Source organism: Polypterus senegalus, chromosome 1 (assembly GCF_016835505.1).
Source record: "Polypterus senegalus isolate Bchr_013 chromosome 1, ASM1683550v1, whole genome shotgun sequence".
NCBI classification, from domain to species: domain Eukaryota; kingdom Metazoa; phylum Chordata; class Cladistia; order Polypteriformes; family Polypteridae; genus Polypterus; species Polypterus senegalus.
Window position 1 is genome coordinate 221,675,963 of NC_053154.1, and position 26,814 is coordinate 221,702,776.

Consider the following 26,814-nt stretch of genomic DNA (forward strand, 5'->3'; position numbering starts at 1 on the left):
ATAACTATTAACTAATCTACAGTATATCATTTTTAAAGTAGCTGTTCTGTTTCCCGTCTTTTCTCTTATCCGGTCCCAACCCCTCATGGATAATCGAGATTTTACTCTACTTGTTATTAAAACTGAGAGTTCCTAAGCACAAAGTAATAAAAACTATAAAAATGCTCACTAGAAGAGGATATTACCATCAAAGCCTGGTTTAGTAAGGGCAACTACAGGATGTTTATGAAATAAAAGATTTATTATTCAAACATGCACAACTGAATGAAAATAACATATGTACAAATGGCAAAAATGGGTTACCTGAGCACAAGAGGCAATCTAAACGAACAAGTTCCAAAATAGAATCTTGAAAGCAAGGTGAAAAACAATTTAAAAAGGTAAAAGTTTCCAATAATCCACAAAAATCACCAGTAATACTCACCAACTCCCAAGCGCATTTACATGAATTACAAGAGGTTACAGGTTGTACCGTCTTTATAGAGCTGAGGGCAGTTCCCTTGCGATGATGAGCAGGTGACCCTGCCTCTACAAACCAAGATACATAAACACATCAAAACTAAATGGTCAATAATATTAACATAAGTAAAAGACTTAAACATAAACAAATGAGTCATTAAACAGGAATTTGAACCCACCTGAATGAAATACATCATTATGTGCATACAATACTAGTATTTGTGATAACATATAAAAACTTAAGCCTTAAATGAAGCACCATAGATAAGAAGCTTTTCTTTTTGTGTTTACTTTCAACTTTCTTCTTTATTTTTTGTGTAAACTGTTAGCTTTTAATTTTACTAAAACATTTAAAACGAAGACACTTAGCCTCTGGAATTTTTTTATATACAAGTCATACAAATTACGGGAACATTTCTGGTAGATGCATTTTTAACTATTTTCAAACCCTTGACAAATGCAGCTACAATATTAATGAAGACTAAAACAAAATGTTAGGTGTCTTAGTTTACTATTAATAATTATTAATATTTGTCTTTGTTCTTCAGTATATATTCTTCAACGTTAGTCTGAAAATCTCTAAAACTAAAAATATTGGACCTGAGAAAGAGAAAGAGAGAGACATGCTGTACAGACTGTTCATGCATGGCGCTGGAGGGAGTGAAAAAGAAGTCACTTACCTATTAAGATGCCCCTTTTTGCAAAAGTTCATTAGTCTTAGCTTGTGTTTCCAGGGCAGAGTGGGGAGTGAGAGGGAGGTGTTATCTGAGATCCCATATGAACAGTGGGAGACTTCAAATTGGGAAAAGAGAGGCAGGAGTGAAGTTTTGCAGCAGGAACAGTACATGATGGAGCAGTGGATTTAAACTGTAGCTGAACATGGAGACTTGGGGTCAGTCACTGTGTAACTAACAGTCCTTTTAAGATCCAATACTTTTATTGTGTCTTCATTTTCAGTCAAGCAGTATCATCCTTTTTTTCAGAACTTCGAACATTTTGTTCCACTTAACGTTGGCAAAAGCCCTTTCTATGTCTATAAGTGCTATGTATGTTCTCATATCCCACTCCATCCTTTTTCTATGATCATTCTTAGAGCTAATATTACTACCTTGATTCCTTCTAAATCCAAATTGATCTTCTGAGAGCATTGCTTCAGCTTTTCATTATATGCACCGAAGGACAATATTAATAATTATTTTTGCTGCCTGTGTCACTAAGCTTAATGTTCAGTAGTGTTCATATTTTATTGCACCTGCTTTCTTAGGTATGGTGATCATGATATATTTTTCAAAATCAGTGGGAAGATTTCCCAAAGATTTATATATCATGCAGACCAGTTTATAGAACCTGTTCATCATCTTAGTTCCTCCTGCTTTAAAAAGCTCAGCCTGAATGTTATCTGCTCCTGGGGCTTTGTTGTTTTTCAAGTATTTAATCGCTATTGCAAACTCTTCTCTCAGTATATGTTCACCAAGTTCGTCTGCATCTACTTTAGCTTCTGTTTCAATAGTATTTTCTAGCAGCTCTTCCTCTACATATAATTCTTCAATATACTCTTTCCATCTTTTAATGATTTCATTGTCTTTATTTAGTATATTGTCTTTTTATCTATTATGGCCTTTCTTTTTTTTTTCTATGTTCCCCCAAAAATAGCTTTGCTAGTTTATAACAATTTTGCCCCCATTCAGGTTTTCTTCATCTTCAACGCATAGATCTTCAAAATACTTCTCTCCTGGTTTTCTTGCCTCTCTAATTATCCAGTCCCTCAGGATTTTATACTTCTGTTTAAGTTCCCTTTTTGAGCCTTTTAGTTTTCTTCTACCCTCTATGATTTCCAGCAGATTATCAGTAATTCATTCTTTTTGTTTCTCCATCCTTTCCTTGCCCAGTACTTCATGTATTGCTATTAGGATATTGGCCTTTATTTATGAACATATGTCTTGCATTTCTGTTTATACAATTCTAATGTATTATATTTTAGTTTTGGTAATTTCCACTTATTCCTGCTTCCCTTCCTCAAATTTTTGAACTTCAACTCACTTTCATCATAATCATATTATGGTTGCTCTCTATATCACAAATTAACAAATAAACTTTTTTTTCTCCTTAATTCAGGAATCAAAAACAAGCATACTGCCGGGAACACAGCTGAGTTGAAGACTTGCTTAAGCATAATAAGCCTTATTGAGTTAGAATACACCTTCTAGTCTTAACTCATTCTTGTATTTTACTTACTCTATAAAAATATGTTCTAAGAATGTTCAGGTAAGCAAGCGTATTTTGAGATAAGATTGTTAAATTCACTAATCATAACACTAGGGTGTTGTACTGTGTTGGTCATTATGGATGTAGTGAGAAGTCAAACAAAATGATACCTTTTATTGGCTAACTAAAAAGATTACAATATGCAAGCTTTCAAGGCAACTCAGGCCCCAAGTGTGATGACATGCTACACATTGGTAGTGTTTATGAAAATAATGTACTATAATGACCTTATTAAGAACACATTTGTCAACTAAATGAATACATATTTTAAAGTTATTTTCTTCAGTTTTTGTGGGCCACTGGCATTACATGAGAACTGCTGCCTTCCACAAAATGACGTCCACATATTTCACATGGTGTTAAATAGTTTCATTGATCAAAACTGACATTTGAATTGTCTAATATTGTTTCACTCCTTGATACAAGTGAACAAGTCAGCCTAAAGTGCATTTACAGTATATCAGAATGTCTGTTTTGACTGGAATTATTAGCAAGGCACAACTAGACAAAATGTCTCTGTTTACATTCTAAATAATAAAATTATTCAAGGCAGCTTCAAATGTGTTACTGTTATAAGGTAAGCTAGTTTAATATGTTGGCTTAGCATTGTGCTTAACAAGAAATACCATACTAGCATTTTGCGTCAAATCAAAGATGTTTGCAGTATTGTCATTAGAATGATGTGTGTATTTAAAAGGTAAGATTGGAATGTGCATTGAGTTAAATTATTGAAAACCAACACCAAAGTTATCTATAAATTACTCCTCATGTACTGTATATAGAAAACAAGAAAATAATATAAAATAAGTATACTATGGTTGACACTTGACAACCATCACCACTCTACTTTAACATGGCCTTCTCCTAACTTCACTTTAACTTAATAAGAACTCTGTATGTTCAATTCATCACAATAACTATTCATAGTGGCTCTAAAATCCATACTGACCCCAACTCTCTCTTCTGTTTCTTTTTCCAGTTTCTTTGCGGTGGCGGCCTGCGCCACCACCACCTACTCAAAGCATCATGATGCACCAACATTGATGGATTGAAAGCCAGAAGTCTACGTGACCATCATCATCAGGTCCTTCCATGAAAACCCTAAATACAAAGAGGACTGTTTGACTTATGTTAGGTAGATTGCCCAGAGGGGACTGGGCGGTCTCGTGGTCTGGAACCCCTACAGATTTTATTTTTTTCTCCAGCTTTTGGAGTTTTTTTTGTTTTTCTGTCCACCCTGGCCATCGGACCTTACTTATTCTATGTTAATTAATGTTGACTTATGTTTATTTTTTATTATGTCTTTTTGTATGAAAATGTGCTATATAAATAAATGTTGATTGATTGATTGACATTGCTGTAAAACTTGGGCCTGGGTATTTGTATAGGTATTTACTTTACTTTGGATTTACCATACTGACTGCTTACCATATTGTTTGTTTTTTTATCTGGTTCTAACACCTCAAAAACACACGTTATACAAAGTAACAATTCTAAATTGGTGTCCACCCTTAATTTCAACCAGTGTTCATTCTTGTTTTGGCCCTAGTGCTACTGGGATAGGTTGCAGCCTGTGTGACCATGTCCAAAAAGCAGAAAGCAGGGACTTACAAATATTTTGGAGGTTTGGACATGGGGTCATCCAAAAAGAAGAAACTCAGAAATTTTTCAGAGGTTTAGACATGGGGTCGTCCAAAAAGCAGCACACTGGTTTCAATGCCTTGACAATATATTATGTTACTTTGTGAGAAGGTAGCAACAGTCCTTATGTTGATCACATACTGAAGTGTTACACCATATATGTTGCACACCATACATACTTTTTATAGGAAAGTCCTCTAGACCTGACGTTTCTGGACTACAGACCCACACAGGTTTATTCCTCTAAATTTAGACCACATTGATGCTTTTGCTTTCAATCCTTTTGTTAGCACCTGGCCTGAATTAATACATATGACTTTTGCTCTATTAGTTTTCTTTTTAACATTTTCTGCGTGGTACTAACTTTTCCCTGGTGTTGCTGGGGTGTATTCTGGCCCCCACTGCCCTGTATTGGAATAAGTGTTGAGAACGTGTACAGTAAATATGCACATATTTTCTCTGTGTTGCATTCTTTGTAAAACATGATCACTGCACTCATATAGAATAGAGTCCAAGATGCCACATGAAAATAAATGAATCGCTTAATGAGGTAAAGGCAGCAAATACAGAGAGTTAGCTCAACCGTCTTCTCAGGATGCCACTTACCTGCTTCATATACTGTACATGTGTTCTATGACAGTGATTAATCCAAAGGCAAGGAAAGCATTGAGTTAATAAATGTCCAACCCATTTACTCATATGCATTTGAACATGTCCACGGGATACACCAAAATGAGTTCTACATATAACACAGCAACAAGACTTATATAAGTCCACTTATCACTAAGCATTAGTATGGTGAAACTACTAAGCCTGGAACATTGGTGATGTGAGAGCAGGCCAGTAAGTCAAAACATTTTATTATTTTTATTGGATCATGAATTAATCATTCTTCTTCGATTTAAAACAAGACTATCAAAATGGTTAAACATTAAAAACAAAAACATGACAGAAATATAGAAAGATTGGTAAACTGTTGATTGTAATAGTATCTCTTAACATGCACACGTACCGGTCCCGGTACATAACTACGATTGGACGACGTCACAGCCATGTCACAGCCATGTGTGCATGCCCCTCTGTCATACACCTCGACATACTACACATCAAATGAAACCTCAAAGTCTCGTCTTTCCGATGATATAAACCATTTTGACACACAACAACCACAGCACTGACACTAAATCCTTTTTTACAGAGAAGTAAATACTTTTAAGAGTTGACTTTCCCTACCCTTGAAGGCTCTCTGCAAGTCAAACATCAATATTTCCGAGCAATATTGATCTCATTCTGTCCGTAAGGCTCCAGGGAATATAATCCAGTAAAACAATTAGGTCCAAAACACACGATAGATCCTCAAAGGGACAAAAACTCCAGAAAACGTTTCTTAACTTGAGACTAGCTCCGACATTTTTTTTCATCACTATTGGTCATATCAGACGTAATTTGCATGTTACACGGAAGTGTTAGTTTCTGATTGACACCTAAGTTGGCCAATTACGAGGGGTCTGGGGGGTGACTGGCGCCTCGTATAGCCAACGGGTGTACACAGACAGCTGAACGATGACGCACAACTCCAAACCAGTTTGATTGGACGCTGTGAGTGACACTCCAAACTTACAGCCAATGAGCAGCTGAGCACGCCGATATGTAACTTGCCATGCCAACTTGTAAACAAAACCGATCGGAGCTGCGTGAAGCTGGCATTTGTGCCAGTCTGCAGACTTGGTGCGTGGTTGTTTATTGTGATTTCACCAAGTTTTTTCGCATTTTAAATATGGATAAATGTACAGATAAACCTAAATACACTCTCGATGAAGTAGTAAAGGCATGTACGCAGCGTGACAGTGATGAATCGGACTAGGAGAAGTCTGAGGCAAAGAGCGACATGTGACATGCCCTTGTGCTTTCTGCCTGCTAGGGATTGCTACAATCAGTGGCACATGGAAAAACGCTGAGCTGTGTTGTAACAGTTTGTAAAAAATGTATATAGTTTGTGTGCATTTTATTAAAAAAAATAAATAAATAAAATATATATTTTTTTTGGCCCATAAGACTTGTTTTGACTATTTTTATATTGAAATGTGTATTTTTTATTGTTTAAATTATGGAATATGAATTTCCATAACTAACAGAGTGACACTGTGTGTAGATATAGATTCCTTTAGGTGTAAGCTTTCAGTAGAGCCCTCATTGATATATGTGGGTTGAAGCATTCAAAAGTTATTGCACTTTTTCCGTATGTTCCAAAATGTGGATAATGGATAAACCATAGGTCCCTCTAAAAAGCACCTGGACATGCCCACATAAAAACTGGTGTAAAATGTCATTTTTACAGGTATTCTTTTCAAATTTGAAATGTGAGTAGTCAACAAGTTATTCTGTTGGTACATAGTGTGTTTCTGTCCCCACCTACCTACTGCAGCTATAGAGGCCTTTATTTTCACAAAAAAACTTAGGCGAGAACAACGAAATTCATTTTTTCTGTGAGTTCTAATGTGCATACACCTACAGTGATTCTGATTACTAAGGGTGAAACTAGAGAATGTTACCTTTACAAAGAGACCAAACGTGTTTATACTCCAGATAGTTCAATAACAGCAATGATTCTAATTTGGAGAGGTCAAATTACAAGCGATTTAGCAAAAATGACCCTGCTTGATAAGGGGTTTAATTAAGAGCATTAAATGGTTATACAATGTTATGTTACTTTATGAGAAAATTACAATGTTCCTTATGCTCTTCATATGCTAAAATGTCACATCACATGTGGAACACACTGTACATAGTTTTTATAAGAATTTAATTTTTTCACATGGAAGGTCCACCATTCATATTTATTGCTACCTGGGGGCCCAATATTATTTGCCTATATGCAGTTTGGAGTTAAGCAGTAAAAGAACAAAGATTGTTGCTGAGGAGAAAGAAAAAAGTCCTACAGCTCCTTGGCACGAGAGTCCTAAGGAAAAGTGCCATCCTGTTTTGTATGGTGCACATTTGCACATCAGACTAAATTATTCATAATTCATAAAACGGTCTGCAGAAAATTTTACATTTTTGCTTAGATTTTTTTTTATATATCTTTTATTGATGTAGTAGAGGAGGGTCCTATAGAGATTCATGTAAAGATGTGTGTATCACTTTGAAATAATGTTCTTAAAATAAGAAACAGGTGATGTAATCCCTCATTCTGTTTTATACTTCAGACTAATATGTATTAGGTGTTAAAAAGAAAACAACAATAATGAAAAATGAAGTAGTTTAATCAACAAACCGTTCACATTTAATTATAGTGTACGGTCATGAACATTTCAGTCCTCTCTTCTAGCTAAGCCTGGGAGTAAAGCAAAGGAATTCAACTCCATGAAATCCTTCTACTGTAGCTGTGCAGGTCTTGGGATGATAATACATTTCAGGATAAATTGCAATGCTCTTCTCTAAAACTGCAGTTTCCAAGGATGCTAATTTTCAGTACTCCCTGGGAACTATCAGTCAAAGGTGACCAAATTACTTGAATGCTATTTAGGGCAGCAGTGCCATGCTCATGAAGACCAGCTCCTTCTGGCAATTATCCAACTGTACTGAAAAATGGAAGGGCTTAGTTTATTAACATTTAATGGCCAGTGAACACAACCAAGCATATTTCATTTGCTTAGATAATCGTCAGTTTGGCTTGGTATAGGTTCAGGCCTTTTTCGTTCTGCACTATATTGCTATTTATTTAACATTCAGCTGTGAAAGAACACATCTGATTGCTTTATTTCATTAAAGCTTACCCTTTACTATTACAGTATGAAAGGTGGGAGTTAAATCCACAAACTCTTTGTGTTGTTTAGAGGAACTGATGCATGTAATGATAAAAGCACATAGGAACGAGCTCACATGCAGATGAACCCCTCACTCTACCATTTCTTAAAATAGTTTAGTATCAGTGTTGAATTGAATTTTGTCTTAAGTTTGACTTGGTGGTATGGAATGTTACTTCCTTTTAATAAAATCAATACAAAAGTTTAGTATCAGTATGTGCAACAAACTACTGTAGGTGAGACAGTAAAATTATATCTTTGAATAAATTTATCTTCATTGAACACATTCTTTTTCACTTAAGGATTTGTGATGATGTTTGCTACATACATATCTTCTCATATAATATGCTACCGTGGCTGTCCGTTTGTCTGCCCAGGATTTTAAATCACCTGTAGCTCGCAAACCGTTTGACCTATTGACCTGAAATTTGGTACACATATACTATATGACCTCTACTGTCTGATTTTGGGGTGATAATTTTTATTACTCTTTTTATTTTTATTTTATTTTATTGTAGAATCAACTCTCAGCAGCAGGCAGCAGGGCGGCCGTGCGGTGTATGTGTACGGGCGCCGTTCTCATCCCTACCACCTTTGCTGTCACTTCTTCTACCTCTCATGTCTTAAATCATTCTTAAGGCAGATTGAACACTTAAGGGCCAGCTTAAGTGAAAAATTAAGATAATTGTAACACAAACACTGACTTGATCAGTTTCAACATGAAAAGATACTGACGGAAGAAGAGCAAACAAATGCTAAACTTACAGAGAAAGAGTATGAAAACTATAAGTCAAGTGCATTCACTGCACATTATTGTGCAGTCCGCTATTACTGGTATGTTAATAATGCTTTGGTACCTTGGACGTATACACTTGCACAGAAATAAAAAGAAACATATACTCTGGCGCTAGTGTGATGATACATGTTTGTGAACCTTTCTTTCCTTCCATCATCCTATAGCTTAATAGAGGTATTTATGACTAAATTTCCGTATATAAGTTAGTATGAATTTATTTGTGAGAGTGACCTATGATGGGATAGAAAGCCCTAGCTTCTTTTTTTATTGCTGTCAGGCTAGGGTCCAGTAACTGAGATTCTAACCCAGAGTATACAAATTCAATACTGTTAAATGTTAAAAGCTGAAATAAAATCTTTCATTGATGTATCTTCCATACCTGCTCATACCTACTAGAGTCATGGAGAACTAAAACTCCATTTTAGTGTGCAGCAATCATTCCTGGAGAGTTTTTGCAAGCATATATTTTCAAAGGGTTAATTTCTAGGGTACAATAAACCCACCCTGTACAACTTGGGATATGGGAAGAAACCTGTATACCTTGTAGAAAAATAATATAGATATGGGGAGAATATGCACACTCTACCTGGTCACTTACTGAGCTGGAATTTGAACTAGTGTCCTGGACTGAGTGCCAACTGAATTAACCACAGTGCCTACCATTAAACAAAACCACTTACTTTATAAATAATCTTTTGTTGGATAAACACACCTATGGAAAGTGAAGCTCTCTGTTATCTCTTTGTACTACCCGAGAGAAACATTGTGTAAATATAAAATGCAAGGATAATAAATAAAAGAGCACACGAAATCAATAAACGTACAAGGCTCTAGCTCAATGGTCTGTACGACCAGAGTAACAATTTACAATAGGAACAAGTAGATAATTAACTTTCTGGGGTGATTCTAAACTAAAGGAGGACAGGGCAGTAAGGGAAGAAGGCAGCTTCTCCTCATTCTGTTTCACTCAGGGAGCTTCAAAGGGAAAGCTAACAACAGATATTGGCTTTTCATTAAACAAGATGAAAACAATAGCTACCGGTGTTCCATGAGGTGGGCTACATCTCTAAGCTAATTGCTGGAATGGCTTCCACCTGCTTTACAACAAAATGGGCAGCATACTGAGCTGAGAGGGGGCGCCTACCACAGAACCATTGCAAATGCACAAAACAGACAAGATTTTCATTAGCTGTATAACATGCCTGATTAACTGCTCGCCAATCCACGAAGCAAACCAACTTGATCAATAATTTGTAATTGGCTCCATTGGGATGATGAATTTAGCAAACAATAAGAGGCGTGATCTTGGTCAACCCTTCTGTGAATCAAAGGGAACAGGGGTTAAGAGGGCAGAAAAAGCACAGGAATTGTGTAGGAGCCTTCATTCAGAAAAAAATACACACCAAAAACTATTTGTTTAATCCTTTTCAGCTTGGCAAGTGAATCTAGTAGGGCTACAACAGCAGTCACAAGTTCACTTCAAGTTAGGGTACAGGGAGAAATTTGTAAATTTGGAAAAATAAACTTCTAGGAAATAACAAAAATACATTTTCTGTCCCATTGGAAAGAACCTATATGTTTAAAGCTAAAAATTAAAAGTATGTGAAGAGTAAACCTGTTTCATTCATCTGTCAATTTGATTTTGAAAGATACTGTACTTTTTCCATAGCAGGCTTGCACAAAGCTAGGGCCTTTCCTGAATAGGGCATAGAAAGGACACAATTAATATACAAACCCACTTTGATAGAATTTTTAGCTTCCGATTGACCTAACTTGAACATCTTTAGAATGCAAGGGAAAACTGGAGGACCTGGGGAAAAGGCGTAAAGTCCACATAGACAGAAGAAAATTCTAAACAGGTTTGTGGTCCTGTGAAATGTAATAGCAGGACTTAACCACTACACTACATCACACCATGTATGTTTCTAAAAAGATATCTGGAATACACTTAAAGATACTTCAAAGGTTTTTTCACATATCTTGATAAAACTTTTCAGATAATTTGAAATACCATAATATCACATCTTGCAAAATATACAGTACACAATAGTTACTTTGTATACTTAGATAATTCAGATGAAAGTATTTAAGATTTTGAAAATACAAGTAAAATATTTTACATAGGGGTGGCACAGTGGTAGCGCTGCTGCCTCGCAGTTAGGAGACCCGGGTTCACTTCCCAGATCCTCCCTGCGTGGAGTTTGCATGTTCTCCCCGTGTCTGTGTGGGTTTCGTCCGGGTACTCCGGTTTCCTCCCACAGTCCAAAGACATGCAGGTTAGGTGCATTGGTGATCCTAAATTGTCCCTAGTGTGTGCTTGGTGTGTGTGTGTGCACCCTGTGCTGGCGCCCTGCCCAGGTTTTGCTTCCTGCCTTGTGACCTGTGTTGGTTGGGATTGGCTCCAGCAGACCCCCGTGACACTGTAGTTAGGATATAGCAGATTGGATAATGGATGGATGGATATTTTACATAGCAAATTAAGAAATAATGGTTAGGTTGGTTGATTACTCTAAATTGTACAGATGTGAAAAAGCATGTATATGCATTTGGTTTTAGCTTCTGAAGGTTTGGCATCCCAGTGCCTTTTTGTACAATGCTGTTAGAACAGGCCATCTCTCGCCCTGTAAACCTGTTCCAAAGTTGAGGGGGTTCTTGAAATAAATGAACAAATGAAAAATATGTTAAAGTGAGTTCTTTCCTATTGTGAGATATTTTAAAGTACTCGTAAATGCATAAACAAAACTTAGGGGAATGTTCTAATCTTTTTAAAAGGATTTGAAATTTATAACTCAACATTAATTGTAGTAGGAGTATATGTCAAACTTACCAACAGAATCTCCTTGCCTCTGAAGCTTCATTTATAGCTGGAATTAATAAATGTTTTGAGCCTGGATTGTATCTGGATATACTGTACATTAGATGGATTACATTCATATCTGACATTAGACTGTGTCTCCAGAATCTGCATCAAGCCCAGACACATCTTCCATCAAGCAAACTTCAAAATACGTACATTGTTATTGTATGCAGATATAAAAATGTATTTACACTTATATTTGTGTTAAATATGGCCAATATCTTTTTCTGACCATAAAGCAATCCCAATTGAATTTATACCAGATTTTAGTATAGAGAAGTGCTATCCAATTGTGACAGGATTACCAAAAATGCTAATTGATTTCAGTAGAAAGATGACCAGGGGATGTCAGATTGAAGAATAAGAAATCACAGGGGGTAATTGATTACAGCTCCCTCACGACGTTTCCTTGCTGTTACAAATCTCATACTGTGCAGTGTACAGTAAGTCCTGAAAAGTCTTCTCATTTTGATGGACAATAACTTGGAGCACTACATGAATGTAAACTTCAGACATTGAGCAGACATCTGTGCTGACTCAAAAATACTAAGAGCCTCTTTTTCACTTGCACAATCTTGAATAACCACTTTCCTTCTTTTTTTGTGCCTACCATCATTGCTCTTCACTATTTGTGGGTATTTTATGCACTGTACTTGCATATGAGCATTCGTTGGCTGTTAACTCTCATAGACACATAAGGACACCTTTATGAATTGTGACTTGCTAGAAGAAAACCAAACCAGTCCACTGTAGCTTTGTCTGTCACATATTTTGCTGTGGTCAACAACTGACTCTTGGTTATACAACATCTAACAAATTACACAGAATTTTGCACTTCTAAACCCATGGCGGCTTTCATTTAGAGTATTACTTTCATATTAGAAGCCTTCTACTTTCTTTGTATTTATTCACAAAGGAAAGAGGCAAAGCTTACTTGTCTGTCATAACTAGAACTCATTTAGTCTCTCGTTATAAGAAAGAAAGAAAGAAAGAAAGAAAGAAAGAAAGTGACAGCTGTTGCCAATACCAAGAGAGATTTACAAAATTCTGCACCCTCTGAAAATCTAAGCTACCTGGCAGTCAGTAGATTAGTACCCATACAGGTGCACTGCTGCACTGATTTGGTCAGTACAATGTCCCCCATGTCTGTGTCAGTTTCTTCCAACCTCTTAAAATAACTGCAGGTTAGATTTGCCACTCTTTCGAAGCTCAGGCCAGACTAAGTGAGTGTGAGCATGTGAATATGGCCTAGAATAGTCTAGGCTTCCTGTGACTCAGCAAAGTAAAAAGCACTTTCAGAAAAACTGAGTAATGGATACACAGAATAACAAAATATTGTAACAGATTTAAAACTAGATAGATAGATAGATAGATAGATAGATAGATAGATAGATAGATAGATAGATTAGTACATGTGAAAGGTACTAGATTTTATTAAAACATACAACACAATACATAGTACTTTAAAAATCTAGAAAATATTCTTATTGACATAATATTTTTATCCATCTTGCAACTGTACACTGTTTCCTATATATTTTAATGTATACAAGCTAAGCTATTCTACATGACTGTCAGAGATGTAATAAAATTATCATTTTAATCGATTCTTACCATGAATTAATCACTTGGTTATTTATAATTCTGAGTACTGCGGTGGTCATCAATGCTGAAAGCCTGTGAAAGAATCAAATAAATAATCAGTAATATTGATTATTTTTAAAATATGCCTAAATCTAAATAGTCATCCACTTGTATTAGTATTGTTACTATAATTGATCTGATCAGTTAAAAATACAGTCATTTAATGTGATTATTGATTTATTTTTGTTTACATATGCACAGAATGACATGGTGAGAATATTAATACCATGGAGTCTCTGAAAATGATTCATTTTCTCACATTTACAAGCGCCTCTAAAAAGCTGAACCTCTTTATAAAGTGCACTTAATGCCATTGTCTGCACTGTCAATACATGACTGAATTAAGGCAGTTTAGGTACAAAAGACTGGAATTGTCTTCCAATATTTTTCCAATAAAGAACCTTTACAACAGATGTCAGTTGTATACTCTGGGTAAAAACCAATTAAGAGAAGAAGGGAGCAGGAGGATATTCAATTAATATGATGGCACTGCCTGCCAGGTGTGGGGAATGTTGAGAGACAGAGCAGAGCAAGGTAAAGTTTGTCATTTTACTCAAGCAGAATCAATTGTATTCATTGTATTCTAGAAGTAACCTACAATATATTACAAGGGTAAATGAAATTAATATTTTATACTGCATTGTCAGCCTCATTAGCATTTTTAACAGCATACATATGTATTGACTTTCTTTTATTGTTCTATAATGATTCACCTATTATAAATGACCATAAATAAGCATCCATCAGCAGATAGGCAGTCTATTACCCTATATGCACAAAACAACATGACATACACAAAGCATTGAAAGGTACAAATACTGTTTACAGAATTCACTTTTGGCTGTAGTACAAAAATGTGCAATGGTGCTCTTCAATTATTGTGATGCAGTTTGACTGCATGTCAAAGAATACTTAGTTGTAAGCACACTTCACATTCTTTTCTCGTTATTTAATACTACTTTTAGATATCAGGTATGGAAGTGCTGTTCTAACATAATAATTTTATGTAGCATTTTTAGCAACCTAGGTTTCCTACTTAGACTGCTTCCTGGTGCATGTGAGAATGTTAGTTTAAAGTTATGGCTGTTCTGTTTATCATCTTGCTGTTATGTATTCTTTATTATTTCTCATTTTCTCCTTAACATTAGAGATCAGCAGTATACAAATATCTTTGCTGACTACAAACATTTTTCATCTGTTTTTTACATATTGTGTATGAATAACTTCAGAAGTTATAGATCCAAAATCATGCAAGGAAGTATATACAAACAGGCATCCAATGAAATGTGCTGGTGTTAAACCATTAAGAGCTTAAAAAAAACAAATAGCAGAACTTTTAGATCAACTCTAGATAATGCTGATAGCTAGTGGTATTACTGGGATATAATTCATGGGGTGGGGGTATTTTGAAATGTAGGGAGGGCAAGTAAAAGCCAAAGTAAAGTAAAACTTTATCTTTACTGATATTTCATTGGGTGGGAGCACAACTCTTTTGGATGGGCACTACCCATCTACCACCCACTCATAGCAACTCTTTTCTGGTAAGCAATAAACTATAAAACAGGAGTGATGTGTGCTCTCATTTTACTTCTAGTTAAAATTCATGCTGCTGTGTTTTTACCAGTTGTAAATGAAGTATGATATATTGGGAAGCTTAGAGAAGGAAGCATTGAATTTATCAAGTCTACTAGTAATGAATGTACACACTAGGTTTCACGGGATCACCAGATACAAAAAAAGGTATATTTACATTATTTTTAAATTATAAAAGTAATACATTGTGTGAAAGAAAAATTAACTGCTTACAAGTTACTTAGGGTTAATAGCTGACAAAGCCTTTTGCTATAACGGCAGGTTATTCATACAGGCATCTGTCATAAGACAGGGTGCAGTAAGCTGATCTAGGACAATTTAATTTCTTTAGGAACGCGTCTATTTGACACAAGAGAGCTGTCCTTTCCTTCTTTAGGGTCTATCTGACAAGTAAAAAAAAATAAGAACAGATGGCCCATTAGCGTAATAAAATAAAATGCTTAAGTAAATGATATGTTTATTTTTAAAAAATAAGGGGAAGGGGGAGGAAGAAGAAATTACAAAAAGCTTTGCTCTTCTGCTTTGCAACATAGAATCCATGTATTCATCTGTGACTGAACAAAAGACTATTTCATGAAGATTGAACTTGTCCAGTCTTGCTCGGGGGTTTTTTCTTCCACAATTGCTATCTTATTTATATGGGGAGGGTGCAATGCAAAATCAGAAATTACAACCCCAATTCCAATGAAGTTGGGACGTTGTGTAAAATGTAAATAAAAACAGAATACAATGATTTGCAAATCCTTTTCAATCTATATTCAATTGAAAACACTACGATAAACTTTATTGTTGTTTTGCAAATCTTCACTCATTTTGAATTTGATGCCTGCAACACGTTCCAAAAAAGCTGGGACAGGGGCAGCAAAAGACTGGGAAAGTTGAGGAATGTTCAAAAAACACCTGTTTTGAACATTCCACGGGTGAACAGGTTAATTGGAAACAGGTGTTTGTCATGATTGGGTATAAAAGGAGCATCCCCAAAAGGCTCAGTCGTTCACAAGCAAGGATGGGGCGAGGTTCACCACTTTGTGAACAACTGCGTGGGCAAATAGTCTAGCAGTTTAAGAATAACGTTTCTCAACGTACAATTGCAAGGAATCTAGGGATTTCATCATCTACTGTCCATAATATCATCAAAAGATTCAGAGAATCTGGAGAAATCTCTGCATGTAAGCGGCAAGGCCGAATACCAACACTGGACGCCCGTGAAACTTCGATCCCTCAGGCGGCACAGCATTAAAAACCGACATCATTCTGTAAAGGATATTACCACATGGGCTCAGGAATACTTCAGAATACCATTGTCAGTTGACACAGTTCGTTGCTACATCTACAAGTGCAAGTTAAAACTCTACCATGCAAAGCGAAAGCCATATATCAACAACACCCAGAAATGCCACAGGCTTCTCTGGGCCCGAGCTCATCTGAGATGGACTGATGCAAAGTGGAAAAGTGTGCTGTGGTCTGACGAGTTCACATTTCAAATTGTTTTTGGAAATCATGGACGTCGTGTCCTCCGGGCCAAAGAGGAAAAGGACCATCCGGATTGTTATCAGCACAAAGCTCAAAAGCCAGCATTTGTGATGGTATGGGGGTGTGTTAGTGCCCATGGCATGGGTAACTTGCACATCTGTGAAGGCACCATTAATGCTGAAAGGTACATACAGGTTTTGGAGCAACATATGCTGCCATCCAAGCGACGTCTTTTTCAGGGACGTCCCTGCTTATTTCAACAGGACAATGCAAAGCCACATTCTGCATGTGTTACAACAGCTTGGCTTCGTAGTAAAAGAGTACGGGTATCAGACTGGCCTGCCTGCAGTCCAGACCTGTCTCCCATTGAAAATGTGTGGTGCATTATGAAGCGCAAAATACAACAACAGAGACCCCGGACTGTTGAGCAACTGAAGTTGTGCATCAAGCAAGAATGGGAAATAATTCCACCTACACAGCTTCAACAATTAGTGTCCTCAGTTCCCAAACGCTTATTCTGTGTTGTTAAAAGGAAAGGTGATATAACACAGTGGTAAACATACCCCATCCCAGCTTTTTTGGAATGTGTTGCAGGCATCAAATTCAAAATGAGTGAAGATTTGCAAAACAGCAATAAAGTTTATCAGTTTGAATATTCAATATCTTGTCTTTGTAGTGTATTCAATTGAATATAGGTTGAAAAGGATTTGCAAATCATTGTATTCTGTTTTTATTTACGTTTTACACAATGTCCCAACTTCATTGGAATTGGGGTTGTAGTATTACACCCATGTTTCTTACTTCTGGTATAACATAAGATGCAAAGGAATCCAGATTAAGACATAAATAATAACTTTGAGCTGTGCTCCCCCAAATTAGTACTTCTGTCTAACCCTGATTGAACTAAAAAAAAACTTGAATGACTACTGACATGCAAGTAATTGACCTGTTAATCATATGTTACACACTCAAAACCTGCCTTGAATGATGAGGTGGGAAAGGATCAATATCACAAGTAGTTGACTTGAAAGTGAACAGTCATATGTTCTGCCTTCTAATAGCAAAAGTACTCCTTCAAATAGACACTCTGAAAAAAAATCATAGCATGAAACAATGAAGCGAAGACTGATCCTCATAAAATTTGCCAATAACTACTTTTAGGATTAACACATTGATCATGGTAAAAGAATCTAAGATAATAGACTTGAACAATCATAGTGTTGTGACATATTTGTCTTAAATATGATGTGGATTAATTTTGTCCTGGAAGCAAGTTATACACTTTTCACAAATTAGTGAAGAGGAGGAGGTAAAGATTTAGGATGAGACATATTTTGGTGTCTTTTTTATTCTTATTTTCAATACTGGAAATGTAGTAGCACCTATCAATATTATACAAAGAAATTTGCTTCATTAGAATACAATTTTATGCCTACAATATGTTTTACTAAAATCAGGCTGCTCCCCTGCTTCAGATCTCCTGCCTACCTCCTACTGGCAAATAGGAGAATTCTGAAACAGTAAATGCAAGTCCTTTGTCGGGCATTGAAACTAAAGCTAATATTTCACACTTCACTAATATCTCTAGCAGTTGTACTTGCTCTCTTATCCTCTTTCTCGATCACCCAGAACATTGTTCCAAAACTACTTTATATTTACAGTCTCTCTTCTGTCCAACCAGTCTCAACTACTGTACAGAATTATCTTTTACATTCATCCTGATGTCATACTGTAGAGTCCATATTTTGGGATCCTGAAGTGGAAATCCAACCATTTGTATTAAAATTGATATGGTAACCGTAAAGCAGAATTTATGCTAAGAAGTTATCCATAGGCAGTCAGCAATACCTTTGAATATATTAAAGTCTGAAACACTCATGACCCAACTGATAAAGACAAGGATTCTCTAATGAAAACGCAAAGAATAAAAAATACTTTTCTTCTCATTATTACCAGTGCAGAAAATAATAATCATTTCAGCAGATAAAATATTTACATTTTTGAAAAGTAGCAAAAACATACAAATCTGAATCTGTAACAGAAATAAATAATGATATTTCCAATTACTGTATATGCTAAATAAAATGTTGCAATCAATGGTGATATTGTTTATTGAGTTTTTAAAATTTTCCTAGATTGAACAAAAAAATGTCCTGTCATATGCAAGCATTATAGAAAGTCATTTCCTGCCTTGTTCTTGATGCTAGTGGAATAAGCTAGAACTCCTAGTAATACAATTGAAAAAGCAGGTTGGGAATGAGTCGATCTATCTAGTAATGAATCAGTCTGCATTTTATATAGGGTGATCCAAATGGTACATTACAGATAAAATGAGAACAAAAAGAAAAAAATAAGATAAGCAAAATCAAAATAGGAATGCAGTATTAGTACACAATAGCAGGAGTTCAGAGAGTGCATGATATTATGAATAGAGAATACAACAATGTAAAAAGCAGAAGAAGCTTCCGTGCTGCTTATTTGTATTGTTTCTTTTCCAAGGTTTAACAGAGTGTTATCACAAAGCGTTTCTTTTTCTTCCTGTTTATTCATTATGTCCTTTTAATTAAACTTATTGCATCTTGTATAAGAAAATGCATTAAGCTTAAGGCTTTTTAATTCTGTCAGCCATTTACACCTTTGAATTTCATTATTGTATCCAATAGCATATTGAGCTTTGTGAGCATTTCTTTTGCTTACTATATAGCCATTTCCTTTCAAACACATTATCAACTGTGATTGGCATGTATTTGTTTTTTTTTTTTTGACACAAAAATCCATTGGGAGATCTTACTGAAAATGTGTTTTAATCAGCATCCTTTCAAATAATAAAAAAATGATGGATTTGACCAAACTGTATGCAGACTTGAAAGAGAAAAAATGAGCAACTGTGCAATACAATAAAATGCAAAATCCTGTAGTTGTCGTGTGAAAATAACAACCAGGAGTCAAAATTAAAAAATATATGTGTTAGTAATAAGACAACACAGGAAACCACTAAAATAAATGAAAAAGTTCAAAACTTGTCTGTTGTCTGCTGGAAAGAAGACACATGTACTTAGTAAATGTGGGCATTAAATGTATTGCTGTTCATATAGCTTATAAACATTAATATTTTTAGAAAATTCAACCTCAGAGCCCCAAAACAGAGTACTTTTTTCAATTCAAGCATACTGTTGCATTGGCTATATTAATATTATATGTTTAATATTTTATTTTCAAATTAAGAATCAACCCTGGATTTTAAAACTACATCGAACTGTCGATTGTTTGACAAATTTAGGGTTGCACATCATTTTCAAAATGGGAAAAAATAAATACTTTGTTTTTTTAAGAAGGCTGAAACAAAAAAATGGATGGGTGGCTGATCACAGATATTGAGTAGCATGTTTTCATGTTATTTTAGAATGACTTATTTTAATTTATAGTATTTATGCACTAGCACAGACCACATGGTTATGTGGGTATATGAACAGATCAAACAAAATAGATAAAGGACTTACTGTAGGAGCTTGTGTAGATAACAGCATGGCAAAAGGAAACCTTGCCAACGGGCTCAGTGAAAACTGGATCACAACCTCTTACTATAGGGAAACAAAGCAAATAGTGACTTTAAAGAGCTACTAAGCTATCTAATAAAAAAATATCATCCACCACAACTGTTGATATTTATCAGTCACAACCTGAAAGAAAATCGTTTTTCTTCCACACATAAGATCAATAAAGAATGAAATAAGAAATAAAATGTACCAGAAACATGTCAGCTTTCTGTCAGTAAAGACTATCGAGTTGGACCTTGGATTCAATGATCTCCTATATTCTATTTCTTGCATTCTTAAAGTTGGAAAATTTTTATTTTCTTATTAAAAAAACGGTATATTTTACAGAAATAAATGTTAATATAATTAAGATGTTGCGTGCCATAAATTAAACAACCCTCAAGTTTCCAAATAAAATTAACTGAAATCTGACCATTTCCTCCCATTCAAATATTGTATCCATATTATTGATTATATCCATATAATGTCTTTATTTCAAATTCAGTCAACTGAAATTGCCATACCAGTTGATTCAAAACCTTTTCCATGTCAGTCCATAAAGAAGTTCGCCTTTCAACTGAAGCATCTGATTATTAATACAGTTTTCACATGTGTTTTTTTTTACAACTCCCCACAGCATTTAAACTGTCTACAACTGTTTGATCATTCTCAGAATCCATTAGTTTCCTATTGATGGGTTCGAACAAAACGTTTCCTAATAATGCATGAATATCTCCAGCTCGATTAAACATACTGGAGAGCAGGAGGCAGCTTACAGCTATTCCTGAGTGGGGACTCTGAAGACAATTTACATTATTAAATTACAGATACGGCCATCTGCTGATGTTCTTGTTTGACCCCTTTATACAGTAATGCCCTTCTACAGAAGTCCATAAGAAAGACTCCGCATATGACTGTTATAATAGGCCTGGTAGACATTATGAAGTGATTTTCTGTGCGTCAATACTGAAGCAGCACCTTGGGCTGCAGCGTTATAATGCACTCCACAGGTAAACGAACCGGAGCAGAGAGGCTGATTAATAATAAAAGGACAAACTATAGACATGCGGTTTACGCGCTGGAAACACATCTGTGGTTCTGCTTAGGCACAGAGGGACAACTGCAAAGCATTTGCCCGGTTACTTTTAAACAAAGTGTTCTGTCGAAATGTCTCATCAAACCTCCTGTAGTCAAACTTTGGAGCACTCCACTCACCTCCCCTTTTTCGACTTGAAAGAGGAGCATTCATCCCCTGCTCAATATGGGGGCGATAATCTAACTATCTGGGGCGGCTGCTTGTGATCTGAAACCGCTTATCTTCTGCTCAATGAGACGCTTCATTAGTTTTAATAAGTGAAGTGTGCCAAATCTGTCAAGAACCAGTCCGCATCGCCCACCCCAGAGTGATCTGTACTTCGTTTTGATGCGCTTTTTTTTTGTTATTAGCCAGAAAGGGGGATGCGTTTTTATAATGAACTTAATGAAAATAGGGAGCCCACTGTTTTCTGAACACCAGATAATTGGATTATGTTGAAAGCTGCGGATATGAGTTGCCAATTATCCCCGTTTCCTTCACGTTGGCCATGAGTGCTGACCAGAGCGGTGCCTCACACAGGCGCGTCCCAGTTGTGCGCCCCTTTTGATAAAAGGGCATTTTTGAGTATTCAAATCTATAAACAGAAAGGAGACTTAACGTTTTATTTTTTGTGTTTTACTTTTTTTTAGTTTATCCTTGTTTCATTAAGGTAATTACATTATTGTTCATATAATAAAAGTACACACTGCTATGCAGGCAAAGCGTTAAATAAAGAAAAGAGCACTTTTGTTGGGGTGAAACTGCTTAAAAAAGTGCTAAGCCCGAAAAAAAAAAAAAATTTAAGCACATGCAAAAATGTCTGTTTTGGATATTCTTTAAGTAAATCCGAGAACTGCTTTTGCGAGTTACAAACTATTGTTCATCATCGGGTGCCATCTTTTCAGAGCTACTGGAACGAATTAAAAATGAAAAGTCAATTTTATACATTTTAAAGCATCTAATATTAGGTGAATTCAAGTTATGAGGACATTCAAAGTGAAATGTTGGTTACCCGGTGCGATGCACTAAATCCTGGAAAACTAAAAAGCTGTTAACTTTGAATTCGAGGTATAGGTAAAAGGCGTCAAAATGGTTTAAAAGTACAGCACAGCTGACAAGATTACCACATACAGAACTCAAAGATTCTTTGCTCACTTTAACCTTCTTTAAGGATCATGATCTCGCTATCGGCTTCATTTAAAAGGGAGTAGGCATCGGTAGATTTTAAATAAGCCATTATGACAAAAAAGAGTCGGTAGAAACAATCACACATCGTTAATAAAAGAGATAATTTCGGTAATGCGTCACAGTCAGAACACAAGTCTTTACATTATTTGGGAATACAATTTTATGCAAGAGGATTGTTCGACATTTTTTCTTTTTCAAATTTTAAGCGCAGTAACGTTATGTTTCATTCGGGTGTGCATTCATTTTCTTAACATGTTTGGGTCACCTCCAATAAATCCATACGTTGTATAGCGCCGATTGATTTATTCTCAGACACAAGTATGCCCGCAGGAGACAACAAAACCCCACAGTAAGCCGCATTAAAAACAAAACACTTGAAAGGCAACTCGGGAACATCACTGCCTAAACGGAGTGTACTTTTAAATCGTGAATACATCGCATAACGTAATGAAAAACCTACATCGTCGGGTGGCGCTAGTTCAAATGTAAGGGCAACGAGAGAACAGGAATGCCCGTGCCGCTGCATCTTCTTCGTGTGCCGGACTGGTGCGCCGTGATTGGCGGAGCTAACTTTGCGCCCGTGCCGCCGCATCTTCTCCGTGGGCATGTCTGGTGTGCCGTGATTGGCGGAGCTAATTTTGGCGCGCATGTTCTGTGATTGCATTTTCTCCGCGCGTCCTACTGACCCGGTGTGACTGGAGAAGCGCCCTCAACCTTTAAGCTTCTTTTGTTTCATTTTGTTTTCCTTTGCTGGCGTATTGCTTTCATTACGTGATCTTTGGACTTGCAAGATGCCACTTGCAGTTGTCCTTTTCGGCGATAATTACCTTTTTTGGGAAAATATTCATAAAGGTAGGAACATATAAGCAATTGTTATGAAGCACATTTTACATGTTGATAACGACAATATACAATACGGCAGTGCTGGTTGAAACACTAGGCACTGTTCACCACTGGGGCTCGGAACCCCTCAAAAACACCATGCCAAAATAAACGCAAAAAGAACTGATGCAGAAACATCGTTTAATACGATTGACCAAAGTAATGCAAAGTGCGCATGAGGTAACTGTAAATAATATAACAAGAACAATAAGAAATATCTTACACATGGGCTTTGACGCAAATGCACAATTTAAATATAAATATTTAACAATAAATCAATGAAAACAATTATCTTTGGAGCGGTGTACATTAAGGCTGTAGCGTCCCGGCCGGGGTGAGACTGCTGCAAGAGAGTCAATCGGGGAGGTCGGAGAGCGGCACGGAGGACTGACGTGGGGGAAATGATTGACAGTAAAGGGGAAGAAAATGGGTGATATCGTGAACGGGTGTGTGGGTTAGGTGAGGGGCGAGCTCAAGACGGCAGGTGTGTTATGTATGTGGAACCAGAGTTTCCTTTGACGGAGTCTATCATGGCCATAACAATGAGAGGTTCAGAGATAATTGTAAATTGTTGAAGTTCAGAGTCGCTTGTCTTGTTTTTTTTTTTTTTACATTGGTATATTCCGTTTGTTTTTTTGACTGTTCCGAGTAAACTATTCTGCAAGTACTTCTTTGTCCTGCTGTGTTTTCCTCTTCATACCTGTTACGGTGGGGTCGCTACAACAGCGTTTCTCAACCTTTAAGTATTTGCGACTGTTTTCATAACAGTTTTAATCGCGCCCCCAACATTTTTTTAAATGTACTGTATATGCATACTTAACTTTTATTGACATTTATCTAACTCTATATTTATCTAGTATCAGAATGTAGTTTAAGTTAATTTGTTTTGGTTTCAACAGATTTTTTCATATTTTTGATTCTTGTATTCCTTTTTTTACATCTTCGCGCCCCCCTAGGGAAGCCCGACACACAGGTTGAGAACCACTGCGCTACAATACATTATACAACGTAAAAAAATAGTAACTGCAGAGCTTTCATACTGTAACTGACATTTAACACCAATTAAGGACAGACATGACAATGAGAACATTTCTATTTACAGTTTTACATTCCTGGATTTCCTTGCTGCAAAGTACTCTATGACATTACAAGCAACCTCTTCGTTGAAACTCATTGTAGCCTGCATAGATAGTAGGAAATGAAATTAAATAACTTCAGGCTGAATGTTTTATCTTTTCCTTAAGCCTTTCTGACCACTGCAGAACTTAGTAATATCTAGACAGAACTGTTATGCATACAAGTGCATATTTAAGATTGAGTGGTTCAAAGGGCAAATCTAGAATGAAACTAATGAAGCTTAAGCTTCAGGGCACCTAATTCCAGGGAACTTTAGTCCACATTGGTTAAAAATTTGTGTGTCTTCTGTATTTTAAATGATAATTTTAATAATACAGTGTAATTTACTACTACAACAATTTTAATCAAAATCTGACTTGTAGTGGTTAAATTATGAAAAAAGAAAAATAAATTGTGGTGATATGTAATAGAAAAATCCCTTTGAAGAAGATAACAGTGGCTATCCAGACCTTGGTCGCTGGTTCTGAAGGGGCCCCCCATAACAGTTCAAGCTTCAGGGACCCAAAAATGTAGGCCTGGTACTGAGGGGTCTTTGAACTGGAATGATTGTATGGGGCTTTGAAAAGACATTCTGAGAGAATCCCGGGAAAACTAGCATGTAATGTCAAAGCTTAGGAATCAACTGAACTTGAATAGGCACTTCATAAGAACAAAATGCAGTATGTAAGTATGCAACCGGTGTGTAGATAGCAGCAAAAAACACAAAAACAGCATCTGAGATTATATGAGTGGCAGAGTCTGCAATGTGAAAGCTTACAATTCTACTTGATATCCATAAGAAATATCAAAACCAAAGACAGTCTGATTCATCGACTATTTATTTTGAAAGAGAATGATCCAGAGAAGGTGAGAAGGTGGAAAAACATTTTAACAATATCAGGTATTTCAGCTGTTAAGATAAAATATGATAGCAAAAGTAACAATCGATAGAATAAATGGGAAAATTCTAAAATAAAAACACATTAGCAGGCTTAGTTTTTCACCAGCTTACACACTCTTGGCACTTTTTTCTGTCTATATCAACTTTACCAGTTGTTCAGTATACAGAGATGGGGCTAAATTAGTGATAGTACAAGGCAGAGTTTGTGGTTTGTCAACAACACCATTCTGCTCAGATATGTAAAGTGTAGAGAAGGATTTTATTTTCAAAAAGTATTTCTCACTACTGTGCAAAGTGGCAACTAACTGTGGTTAACATAATACAAACATCTGACAAGTATGCTGAAACATTTTTCACTTGTGATTCACATCCAGGATAGTCAACAAGGCATTTTAAGTAAAGGTTTTGTTGATCAGTTCATTTCAGTGTTAGATTTTTGAATTGTTACATACAATAAATGCAAAGAAAACCAGCAACTTGTCATGACTGGGTCAGAGCAAATGAGCACCCTGGAATTTTGTTTCAAAGTGTGGCGCTATGCGAGTTTCTTTGCACATTTATTTAGCTCAATTATAATTGCATCTTGCGGTGGGTTGGCACCCTGCTCAGGATTGGTTCCTGCCTTGTGCCCTGTGTTGGCTGGGATTGGCTCCAGCAGACCCCCGTGACCCTGTGTTCGGATTCAGCGTGTTGGAAAATGGATGGATGGATGGAAATCTCATACATCTGCCTTTTGCCCAAAGCTCTTTTTAACTTCACAATTATAACATGAGAAATAAGTATTTATTTACCCTCTGGCAGCCCGTTTTCAGTTCTCCTGCATCCACAAATGCTGTCCAAGAGTCACCCTACAGTTCATTGTTTACATGTAACTTGGAGAGTTTGACAAGCAGCGGATGAGATACTTCAGGGATAATGGTAAAGAGTGTAAAGAGGGCTGGATCTGCCAGTCTAGTGGCAGGCACATTTCTATGAAAAACAAAGAACAAATATTTTTTCATACATGTTGATTAAAGAAGGTGCACATTCTTTAGCACAAAAGGACCATGTGGACTGCTGCATGTGCTGTCCAAGACAAAGCGACTTGGCTTGCTAAATTGGCGCCCCCAGAAGATGGCACCCTAGATGGCCACCTACGTTGTCTAATGGTTTGACCAGCATTGCAGTAGGGACTGCCTGACCATGTTAGTCATTGACTGCTTTATAACAAAGACACTGAATGAAGCTTGTTTTTGATGTTAATATCCCAACAAGACAATGAACACAACAGTAGTACTGCAAACATATTTCTTACAATGGGCATGTTTTAGTGGATGTTAGTCATACATATATGCTAGATGATGAAACAAATCCTCTGCAAAGTTTTCATCCATGCACCTCAGAATGTGGCAAGGGTTAAGGGAGGCTGACTATCAACGATTTGGGGCTGAACACCAAAGTTCATGGAATAAGGTCTAGGGGGGTTCTCGATGATATAGAGCTGGGAGTCTGAAATCAGAAGCAGCCACCAACAAGATCACCGTTCCTCAAGTGTTTAATTCTAATCAATTAAAATATGGCAAATTACGCATTTAACTTTCAT